At 47.6% G+C, this 10,216-nt stretch overlaps 1 long non-coding RNA gene across 4 annotated transcripts in view; it reads right to left on the reverse strand.

Annotated features, from left to right (window-relative positions):
- LOC114234022 (uncharacterized) overlaps positions 1-9,755 on the reverse strand; it is a 35,155-nt gene extending 25,400 nt beyond the window's left edge. For 2 of the 4 annotated variants that reach the window (XR_008557725.1, XR_008557723.1), the window contains exons 1-2: positions 9,369-9,755; positions 428-553 (exon numbers count right to left, since the gene is read on the reverse strand). This is a non-coding gene — a long non-coding RNA (uncharacterized LOC114234022). The remainder of the gene's footprint in view (positions 1-427; positions 554-9,368) is intronic. The other 2 variants (XR_003620223.2, XR_008557724.1) reach the window with 2 other exon arrangements.
- Positions 9,756-10,216: the final 461 nt, after the last annotated feature.

Consider the following 10,216-nt stretch of genomic DNA (forward strand, 5'->3'; position numbering starts at 1 on the left):
ATTTGGAGCTGAGCCTTTTGCTGAACATCATGCATGGAGGACACAGAATGCAAAAGGGAATTCTCTCTACTCTCAGGCAGCTGGCCATCTAGATAGGGGGACTATTTGGTGTCACTTTGTGATAATACAACATAGAAAACAGGAGTCAGATTATGGTGCAGCCAGTGGGACTTCCGAGGAGGGAGCTCAGAGAAGGAAAGTCTGGGAACACAAGGATGTTTCTGGCAGGGAGTTGGGGCTTGAGCTAGGCCTGATCATCTCAGCTCTCATCTTCGGAAAGGGGGAGGGAGGAAAGAGCCCCAAACTTGAAGAAATAGTGCAGTATTAGAGTGTAGTCATAAACATAAAACATTAACACGTAATTCCCTTATGCTTTTGAAAAATTACTTCATAAACGCAAAGTAAAATATTTTTCCCTTTTTATTACCTGACAATTACATATTAAGAATTTCTTTTTATGTTTAAAAACATATGCAAGCCGGGGAAGGCAGACGCCAAAATGTAATTGCTTTCCTTCTATAAGAATCAGATGTCATTTTCTTCCAACTCAACTCTGAAAAGAGATAGGAAAAAAGCAAATTGTTGTATACATTAAATTTGGAAACATCTGATAGCTTTCCTCAATTAAACTATTTAAATGGAAAAAGATTGCTGTACAGCTCTATCATATCCCACTGAATAAAACCTCAGCTGAGGCAAATTGGCAGTGGCAGGTACCAAATGCATCGGCAATAATGAGATCGGACAACCCAGTGGAGGTCATTGGTAATTGTTATTATATGCAATATTGCACTGTCAGGAAAAGAAAAACCAGCCCGCACAGCCAATGCTGCGGATCGTGTGGGAATGTCTGTGGACCCCTAGCGAGGGGGCCATGAAAGGTGTCAGGAAAGCTTGAACCCCTCAAGTTGTGAGCCTGCTCTTCATCCAAGGGCTCATCAAGGCCTGCTGTGTGCTTTCAGCACGTGGGGGGCAGACCACTGCGCTTGGTATCTGCCAGTGTAGAGCGAGGTCTCAGGGGCTGGCACTGGGGCCCGTGATGGGGGAAGGGGATGAGGAGGGGAGAAGGATGACCCTGGGAAGGGACGTGGGAAAGAAGTGAAGTCCAGGTTTGTGGATTTGTTGTGGTTTTGCCCAGGGCTGGCCCTGATGGAAGGCATTGAAAGTTTGTTGTTTTCCCTCTAACTTCCGGATGTGGAGAAGGAGAAAGAGCTTACTCTCTTGTTCTCCAGGGTCTCAGGTTGAGGAGCAAGGGGATGGAGGTGGTTTGGGCTGCCTGGGACCTAAGCAAGCCTGCCTGCCTGCATGCAAACTCTACTGAGGTCTGCGTCCTGAGCCCGGCTCTGGGCACCATCCAGATTAAGATGACCAAAAGCAGTTGGCACACAATCCTATGCAGGTGACGGACATGTTCCAGCTGCTCTCGTGCAGTGGTGGACACATGGACATATATTTGACTACATTTAACTCCTACGAGACAGGCTCATGTCTAACATGCTGTACAGGGAGCACATCTGGGCCCATTGCAACATCTTGTCCTCTAAATATAATCACGAGTCACTTTGAAACAGGACCTGACTGTGCTGCTGCCGGAGGGTTCCCTCCATATCGCTCAGGGTTTCTCGTGTGCTCAAGAGCTATGGCACCATGTTAAAGAGGGAGGGAGGAAGGACCACGCACAGCCCAGGCCTCTGACTTCACGAAGCCCAATGACCACAGTTAGAATAAATCCATCAGAATCGGGCCTCCTATTCACAAAGACTCGTGGAGAATGTTTATTCACTGAGTAGTCTTCCTAAGTTTGTTCAAAGAAAGCAACAGCTAGGACCCTAAATAACCATATTGGGGTGGGGGCGGGGGAGCTGGAGAGGTCAGGCAGCAGCACAGTATCCTAACCCAAGGAGGAACACACCTTCCTGAGCTGTAGGGCTCTGGACAGAGGAGGGTCAATGTGAGATTGGGACCTTGGAGGCTGGGCTAAGGAGTCTAAACACTCTTTCAGGCACCAGCTTCTTATTCCACACTTACCCACAAACCCCATGCTACTCCTTGTCTTAGCTGGAAGAGATGATGATGGTAGCAAACATTTCTACAGTGCTTTCTATGTGCCAGGCACTATTCAAAGCACGTTGCATGTATTAATTCATTTAGTCCTCCCTACAGCCCTCTGAGGCAGGGTTTTTTTTTTTTTAATCTCCATTTTGCACATGTGGAAACTGAGGCAGAGTGAAGCTTATTCTTTCCTGGCACATGTGCGGCCTCTGTTCTAGTACTTTGTATGGGTGCGTGCATTACGATGCCTTAGAGATGTGCTCCGATGATTACAGTACAGCATACATTTATGCCATATCTGCCATGCCTCATCTCCCCTCCTCCACTAGGGCCCCAGAAGGGGAAACCACTGTCTTTCGTCTTTGCAGCCCCAAAGCCCCTTGGGCATATAATAGCTGATGTCTGATCAATGTCTATAGAATGGGTGAACTAAAGGGAGTGATGTGGTGAGTATTTTTGGAGGGTCTCCCCACTGGCAGGATGGGTTGAAGGAGGAGAGGCTGGGCCCCACAGAGCTCTGTGCCCATGTCCAGGACAGTGATCTGCTCAGAGAGCCTGTGGCCCTCTGGGGCTGTTAGCCTTGCAGGTCGCACATCTCTCTGAGTTCTTGGTCCCAGGTGTTGCTGTCTTTTCCTGTTTCCTGGTTTTGCACAATCATATTTCCTGCCTAAAAGAGGCCTTCTATAAATTCATGAACTGGCTAGAGACACTCGGCTCTCTGTGACTGTGAGGCTGTTATGAACGTTTGTCCCCAGTCCTAACATTTGGTTCATTTAATTAAGGGCTGCAGACATCATGTACATCTCTCAATTACCAAACGGCATTTGAAACAACTCCCCGCCTCCCCCGCACCATACACACACACAATTAACCTTGGGCCCAAAGATAAAAAGAAAGCCAGCACAATATGGTATTTCACTGTTGATAATCATCAGTTAGCCAAGTAGGCAATTGAGGCAAAGGCTGAAGCAGTGGCCTAAGACCAGCGCCATGGTTTATTGCCCTTGTCTGGTCTCTGCTCTGACCACGTGGGGCTTTAGACCAGTGGTTCTCCAGGGGGAAGGGTGTGTGGGTTGAAAGCAAAGACTTGATATTATACTATTTTATTTGGGGCATTTTCTTAAAACCTATAAAGTTGAATTCATACTCTACAGGTCTAATCTACTAATATGAATTGGTGATGCTCAGTAGTTTGAGTGATTGAGGCTATGACACCTACATGAAATATTTACTGGAAAAGAATGAAGACTTGTTAACCAAGATTAAGGTAAGAGAGTTACACATTTTCACCAGCCCCAGGAAAGTCTTCCCCTGTTCTTCTTTCCTAGCTGTTCAGATCCTCTCCCTTCCCAGGAACTACAAAACTCCTAATGCCTGCTTGCAAAGCCAGATCTGTGTCGGGGTTATCACAGTGTGAAGTCCTTACCCACCAGCCTACATACACGGATGGCAGAATGGGGTAGAAAGTGCAGATTTTAAAGAAACTGCCAACTGGATGCAATTTGGAATTTTTTCCTAATCTTTATTTCTTTAATTTTTAATTAGGAAAAATTTCAAATATACAAAATATTAAAGAGTACTACAGTGAATATCTGTCTGTCCTGCACAGAAATCAATGATTGTTACCAAGTTGCTATATTCTCTCTCTCCATTTGAAGGCAAATTTCAGACATTTTTGTCACTAAATACTTCAGCCTGTATCTCCTAAGAACAAAGACATTCTCTTACTTAATCATGATGCCATCATCATGCCTAAGAAAATTAATAAGAATTCTCTAGTAGAGTTTAACCAGGACTTATCCAAATTTCTCTATTTCTGGAACTATAATCCAGTTAAAGGTCTGCTGATATTCTTTTTTAAACATGTGGAAGTGTGTGTGTGTGTGTGTGTGTGTGTGTGTGTGTGTGTATGAGATTAAGCTTGTGAAGTGTGGTGGGTATGTGTGGTAAGTGTAAGTATGAATGCATGTGCATTTATGTGTGAGCATGTATGTTGTGTATTCATGTTTGTTATATGTGTACATGTGTATGTGTGTATATATGTGTATGTATGTGGCATATACATGTGTAGTGTTTGTACTATATGGCATGTACATGTGTATGTATGGTATGTGTGTGTATATGTGTTGAGGAGGGAGATGCTGGTGATCATCTTAGAGAAAACTGAACCAAGATGTGCTAGAAAGAAGATGCTTTATTTTTCCCTCTCCAGTGCATTTAAGAAATAAGAGTTAAGCTCCAAAAACTGTTGAGTGGAACCAATCTGGCTAAGGAGGCTGAAGCCACAAATGGTTTTGTTCCCTCGATAGATTGATTCAGGTGTTCCTCTCCTATCATCTCGGGAGAGCTCTCTCTGAAAAGGAACGGGCACAAAAGTCCTTTCTCTTCTCAAAAGGGTCAGCATTATCTTCTATTTTCCTCGCCAGGCCTGCAGCTGACGCACAGAGAAAGGTGTAATTACAATGTGATGTGCGCTGATCGCTGGGACCTGGAAATTCTGAACTGCTCACTTGGCTCAGAATACATTTCAATTTGGTGCTGTGAATTTTACATTGAAATTAGTTTTTTTCTTTAAAACCCTAGAGAAAACAGCCCCTGCACAGGAGCATTAACAAATTGCTTTTGCAAATCTAGGCTAAAGTGAACATTCAATTTGAGGAGGTCAAATCAAGCTTGGGCCCCAAAGCCCAAAGCCTGGGCCCAGCCAGCCGGGGTGGCTCTGGGTGGATGTGGCCATGGATTTGGTGTTGCTTTAGCTCGTGCTCACCCTCCTGGGCCTCTCTCTGTGCTGATCCCCTCGGGGCCCTTCCAGTGCCCACATGACTCTGGACAAGGTTTGGGAGGTTGAGGGCTGGTGAGCTGCTGAGACCGGAAGCTCTCTGGTGAGCAGCCCTTGCTCATCTGTGTGGTCACTTAGGTGACGAGGGTCACAGATCTGCCTCTACCCCTTTACTGTATAGAGCAGGACACTGCGACTAGGTTCCACAGCTTGTTCAAGGTCCCCCAGCTGGTCAGGTTAATCATCAGAACGGTAACATTTACTGAGTGCCAACAACCTGCCAGGCATCATGGTGAATGCTTTACCCCTTTTCAGTTAAGGCTCCTGGCCATCCTCTGTGATAAGACCTTTGTAAAATAAAACAAACAAACAAACAAACAAAAACAATTCCTCATTTTCTAGATTAGGGAGCAGTCACAGAGTGGATAAGTTGCCTGAGGTCATGCAGCTGAGATTTGCACCTGGACATGCTCATTCAAGGTTGTTCATTGGTAACCAGCTCCCCTGGTGATGGGCCGAACTGTCTGCCCTCCTGCTGCTGTGGTGCCCACCTCTGAGTTTTCCTAGCCACCCACCCATTCCTCTGCCACCGTAGACCATGTCATGCTGACACGCCAGCCTGCAGACTCCTGCACTGAGCAGAGGGAAACCTCAGAGCGATATCTACTAGGGCAGTCAGTGGTCGGCAAACTCACTAGTCAACAGAGCCAAATATCAACAGTACAACGATTGAAATTTCTTTTGAGAGCCAAATTTTTTAAACTTAAACTTCTTCTAACGCCACTTCTTCAAAATGGACTCGCCCAGGCCGTGGTATTTTGTGGAAGAGCCATACTCAAGGGGCCAAAGAGCCGCATGTGGCTCTCGAGCCGCAGTTTGCCGACCACGGCACTAGGGAAAGGGCTGAATCTGAACACATGGCCCCCACCCAGCATGCTTTAGACCTGTCCTCTTTTCTTTGGGGCCTGGGCCAAGGAATTCGTGTTGTGCTGATTGTCTGGTTCCTCAATGTGAGTGGCTCTGTGTCCTCACCCTCCACACTGCCACACACACCCTCCTCATACACTCAGGGCTTTGGACTCTGTGATTCTGTTTTCCATTTTATGCCACACTCACTTACAGATGGAAACACGAAGGCCCAGTGAGGTCCAAAGAGTGCATGAGACCAGATGCTCAAGGCTCTGGCCAGACTTGCATCTGCCTCTCAGAGTCACATGGCCAAACATGACCATACCAGCGGTCCTGGGGGTATCCCAGCTGGAGGGGCCTAGGGTGGGTGGGCCACCCTAAGCACAGCTTCTCTAAAGCAATGGAGATCCATCGGCCCCAAACAAGCATCCCTTGCTGCCATAAACCCAGCCCCCTGGGCCCTTGCCATGGAGCCTGGGGCAGCTTGGGGACCCGGATTAAAACGATACGTTTTCAATTTGGCCTTAAACGAATTCACCAAATCGGCATCTTTGATGTCAAGTGGAAGTGAATTCCACAAATCTCAATTTATTTTATGGGGAAGAGTTATTGATTTTTTTTTATCGTCTGCTTCTCCTTCTTCTCCCCTCCCAGCTGCCAACCCTCTTCCACCTGGATTGAATTGTTTGATTTAAGAGCGGCACTTCTGGAAGAGGAAGAGATACCTCTCTCCTCCTTCGACACCTCCCCCACCCGCCATGCCCAATGCGCACCCCTTCAGCTGCAAACACCCGAGCACAGGAGCAGCAGAGGAGGGACAGGCTCGGCCAGGATTTCCCCAGTTGGGTGAGAGTCAGCACAGGTGCCCTCACTCGCCCCTTCCCCACACTTTCTCTGCATGTGCTCACACTCAGCCAGTTTGGGGCCCGTTTATGGACGGTTATACATCAAGTGTTCTCATGTCCTTTTTCTGTGTTTTTTCATTCACCTTGACACCCTACAGTGGCTGTTCATTGTCCCTGCAGCATGCCCACCATCCATGGCCTAGCACACAAGGCCTTGTACATCAGACCCCAAACTGTCTGTTCAGTCATTTCTCCATCTGGCCTTCCATTCCCTTCTGGAGCCTCTCTTATTTATGGAGGTATTTGTATCCACACTGCCTGGTGACTATTAGGGGCTCGGTACTTGTTTATTGCACCGAGGAGGCGGATGTTGTGACTCAGACAAGGGCCACTCTTGGCCGGGTCTTTGCTTTGCTTGCACCCTTGCCCTGGGCGCCAGCATGAGGCTCTCCCAGTCACTCTGGCCTGGGCTGACCCCAATCATTCCTGTTGCACTGACTCCAAACTCAGCATGTCTTGAACAGAACTATTGATTCTCTCCACCCCACCAGTTCGCTCCTCCTGGCAGCTTTGCCCCTGCCATTCACTCACACCCACACACACACACACCCACACACCCTCATCTAGTTCACCAGCAAATCTTAGTGGTTTTATCTCAGGGTAGACAGAATAGTGGCACCCAATGATCTCCTGATCCGAATGCCGGGAACACTACATGGGAAAGGGACTTTGCAGATGCGATTAGGGTTAAGGATCTTAAGATGGAAACATTATCCTGGATCATCCAGGTGTGCCCAATGTGGTCACGAGTCTTTAAAAGCGGCGGCCTCTCTGGGCTGTGGTCTGCGGGAGAGATGACAGGGTGGGAAGGGTTCGACGCCCTGTTGCCGGGTCTGTAATGAGGGGGGCGAGGTGTGAGGCCTCGAGAGCGGCCTCTGGAAGCTGGAAAGGCAAGGAGATGGATTCCCCCCTAGGGCCTCCAGAAAGGAGTACAGCCCTGCCAACATCGATTTTAGCCCTGGAGAACTGTCGGGTTTCTAACCTACAGAACTATCAGATGATAAATTTATGTTGTTCATAACCACTAAGGTTGTGGCAACTTCTTATGGCAATGATTCAAACCTAATCCAGACCTCCATCAATACATCCCGAAAAAGACCTCTTTCCCCCTTCCCTTGGTCCAAGTCACCTAGATCCTGCCGGAGCCTCCTCACTGTCTCTCTCCTCCTCTCTGGGCACCAGCCATACACAACCCCTTCTCCCCACCCCCTGCAGTCCATGGACCACCAGGAGCCGGAGTGGTCTTTTTATTTATTCACTTTTTATGCTGAAATAATTTCAAAGGCTGTTGCAGGAAAATATGCAGGAAGACTACAAAGAACTCTAATGTCCTCATCACTCCTGTTTACCGCTTGTTCACATTTTGCCACGTTGCTTGGTCACTTTCTCTTTCAGATCACGTAATGTCCCTGCTTCTAATCTTGAATGGCTTTCCATTGCACTTGGACTGAAGTCCACACTAGCCTTCTCATCTACGGCCCTTGTTGGGCCCCAGCCATCTCCCCAGTGTCCTCTGTTCCTGCTTGTCCCCTTGTTCACTATGCTCACAACACACAGCCCTTTTCCGGACCCTCCCCCAGGCTCTCCACCTGCTATTTCATCCACTTGGTACATCCCCCCCTCCTCAGCATTCAGGCCTTGGTTCTCAGGTCATCACCTTCTGGACTTCCCATGATCATTCTACTTAAGTAGTCCCCGGCCCCACTAGCTACTCTCCCTCAAGTTATCCTGTTCTATTTTCTTTACAGCATTTATCAGGGTCTGAAATCTTCCTATTTATTTATTCTCTGCTTGTTTATTCATTTTTTTCACTCCTGTGTAGCCCTTTGGATAGGATTCTGCATGTCCACCTCTTATCCTCAGATTCTAGAACAGTGCCTGGTGCATAGTAGGTGCGCAACAAACATCCTTTGACTGACTAATATTCTGTTAAACACCATTGGGCCCTTTATAAGCTGCTTTCTAGGTGTGAACCTTTTCTTAAGGGCAGGGAGTATTGTTTCTTTCACTTTTAAATCTTTGCCTCTCAAAGCTGGGCATGCACAGGACTTTAGGATTATTGGGTATTTTTTTTTTACAAGTGTGAGCTCCTCCATGAGGAGAGCCTGGACATCTTCCCCCTACACCACTGCTGACATTTAGTATCAAATTGCTTCCCCTGATGGAGGCCCGTGGTTGTCATATTGTTTTTCTCCCATACTATAATTTTCTTCTATTTTTTTTAAGTGCTGTTAAATTTGTAATATTGTCTATTCCTCTCAACCTTATTGTGAAATAATAAATAGGACAGAGAGCACTAGTCCCATTGGATGGATGATGAAACTGAAGCAAAGACAGGTTAAGTGGCTCACCCAAGGTCACACAGGTAATTAATGGCAGGACAAATCCCCTGATCCCTTGCCTCATGCCTTTTCCTGCTGACCACAGAGCAGCTGGTTCTCTCCCCTCCCCTCAGGGACCAAGGAGCCCAAACCTGATGTTATGGGCACAAAGCTTTTAGCCGAGAAGGGGAGGGAAGGAAGTGATGTGGTTAGGTGAGCTCTGGGTATGTGTGTGTCTAATTGCTTTTCATTTCCTTTCCTTCCATTCATAGTCATTCATTCACTCAGGCAGACATTCATTCACGACATATTCATTGCGTGCTTCCCCTGCCCTGGGCTCCCTGCTTGACCTCTAGGAGGACACTGCTCACAGGAGTTGGTTTTCACATTCAGGACACTCACCTACCATCTGTGAGGCAATGAAGTTGAACTCTAGTTGGCATTCCTAGCAGGTAAGAGATGAATCCCCTTGACATAATTTGATGAACTCAGCACAAGTTATCCACGGCCACAAATAATCAATGAATCCTTGCAAAACACTCACATCCAGATGGACTCACTCCAGCTGCCAGCTCCTGGCTTCTCTGTGAAGAGAACCCTCTGCCCTTCTACGGATGGGCCAATGACCCAGGCTGGTTAATCACAAAACCTCTTCTCTGCCACAGGGACCGGTCCAAGGGGAGGGTTGGTGACCCAAACCTGGACAGTCAGGTGCTTCCTCAGGATTGAAAAGCTCTATGTGAGACAGAGAAGCTCTATTTCTTGTGGGAGAGTGAGCCCATAGCCACATCCCTGTGTGCAACCAAGAGAATGAAGTCAACAGGCTGAGCCAAGAAATAGAGGGAGCGTGTCACAATGATGATTAAGTCCCTGAGTGAGGTATCCCAGGATGAGGTTGGCTGGGCTCTGAGACCACCCAAGCTCCTTCCCTCCTCAGGGACCAGCTCCTCAAGGGGTCACAGGAAGTGGGATCAGTGTCCCTTTACCCAGCAGGCACTGGGGTGTTTGGTTCTTGGTTTGCCCCTGACCAGCTGGCAATGTCTGGGTGGCAGGCACTTGAATGCTGCTTTCTCGTGTGAGCTGTCTGGGGCTCCTCAGGGGCCTCTCACCTCTGACCTGGGAATTTTGGTCCATCTCTGGGCTTCATGTTTTTACTTTAGGGAGATAGGGATCTACTTCACAGCCTCCCACTGCTAGGACCCCTCACAGGTGGAAAGTTAAGACATGTTCATGTGAAATAAAATGATATT

This window comes from Eptesicus fuscus, chromosome 12, assembly GCF_027574615.1.
Source record: "Eptesicus fuscus isolate TK198812 chromosome 12, DD_ASM_mEF_20220401, whole genome shotgun sequence".
NCBI classification, from domain to species: Eukaryota; Metazoa; Chordata; class Mammalia; order Chiroptera; family Vespertilionidae; genus Eptesicus; species Eptesicus fuscus.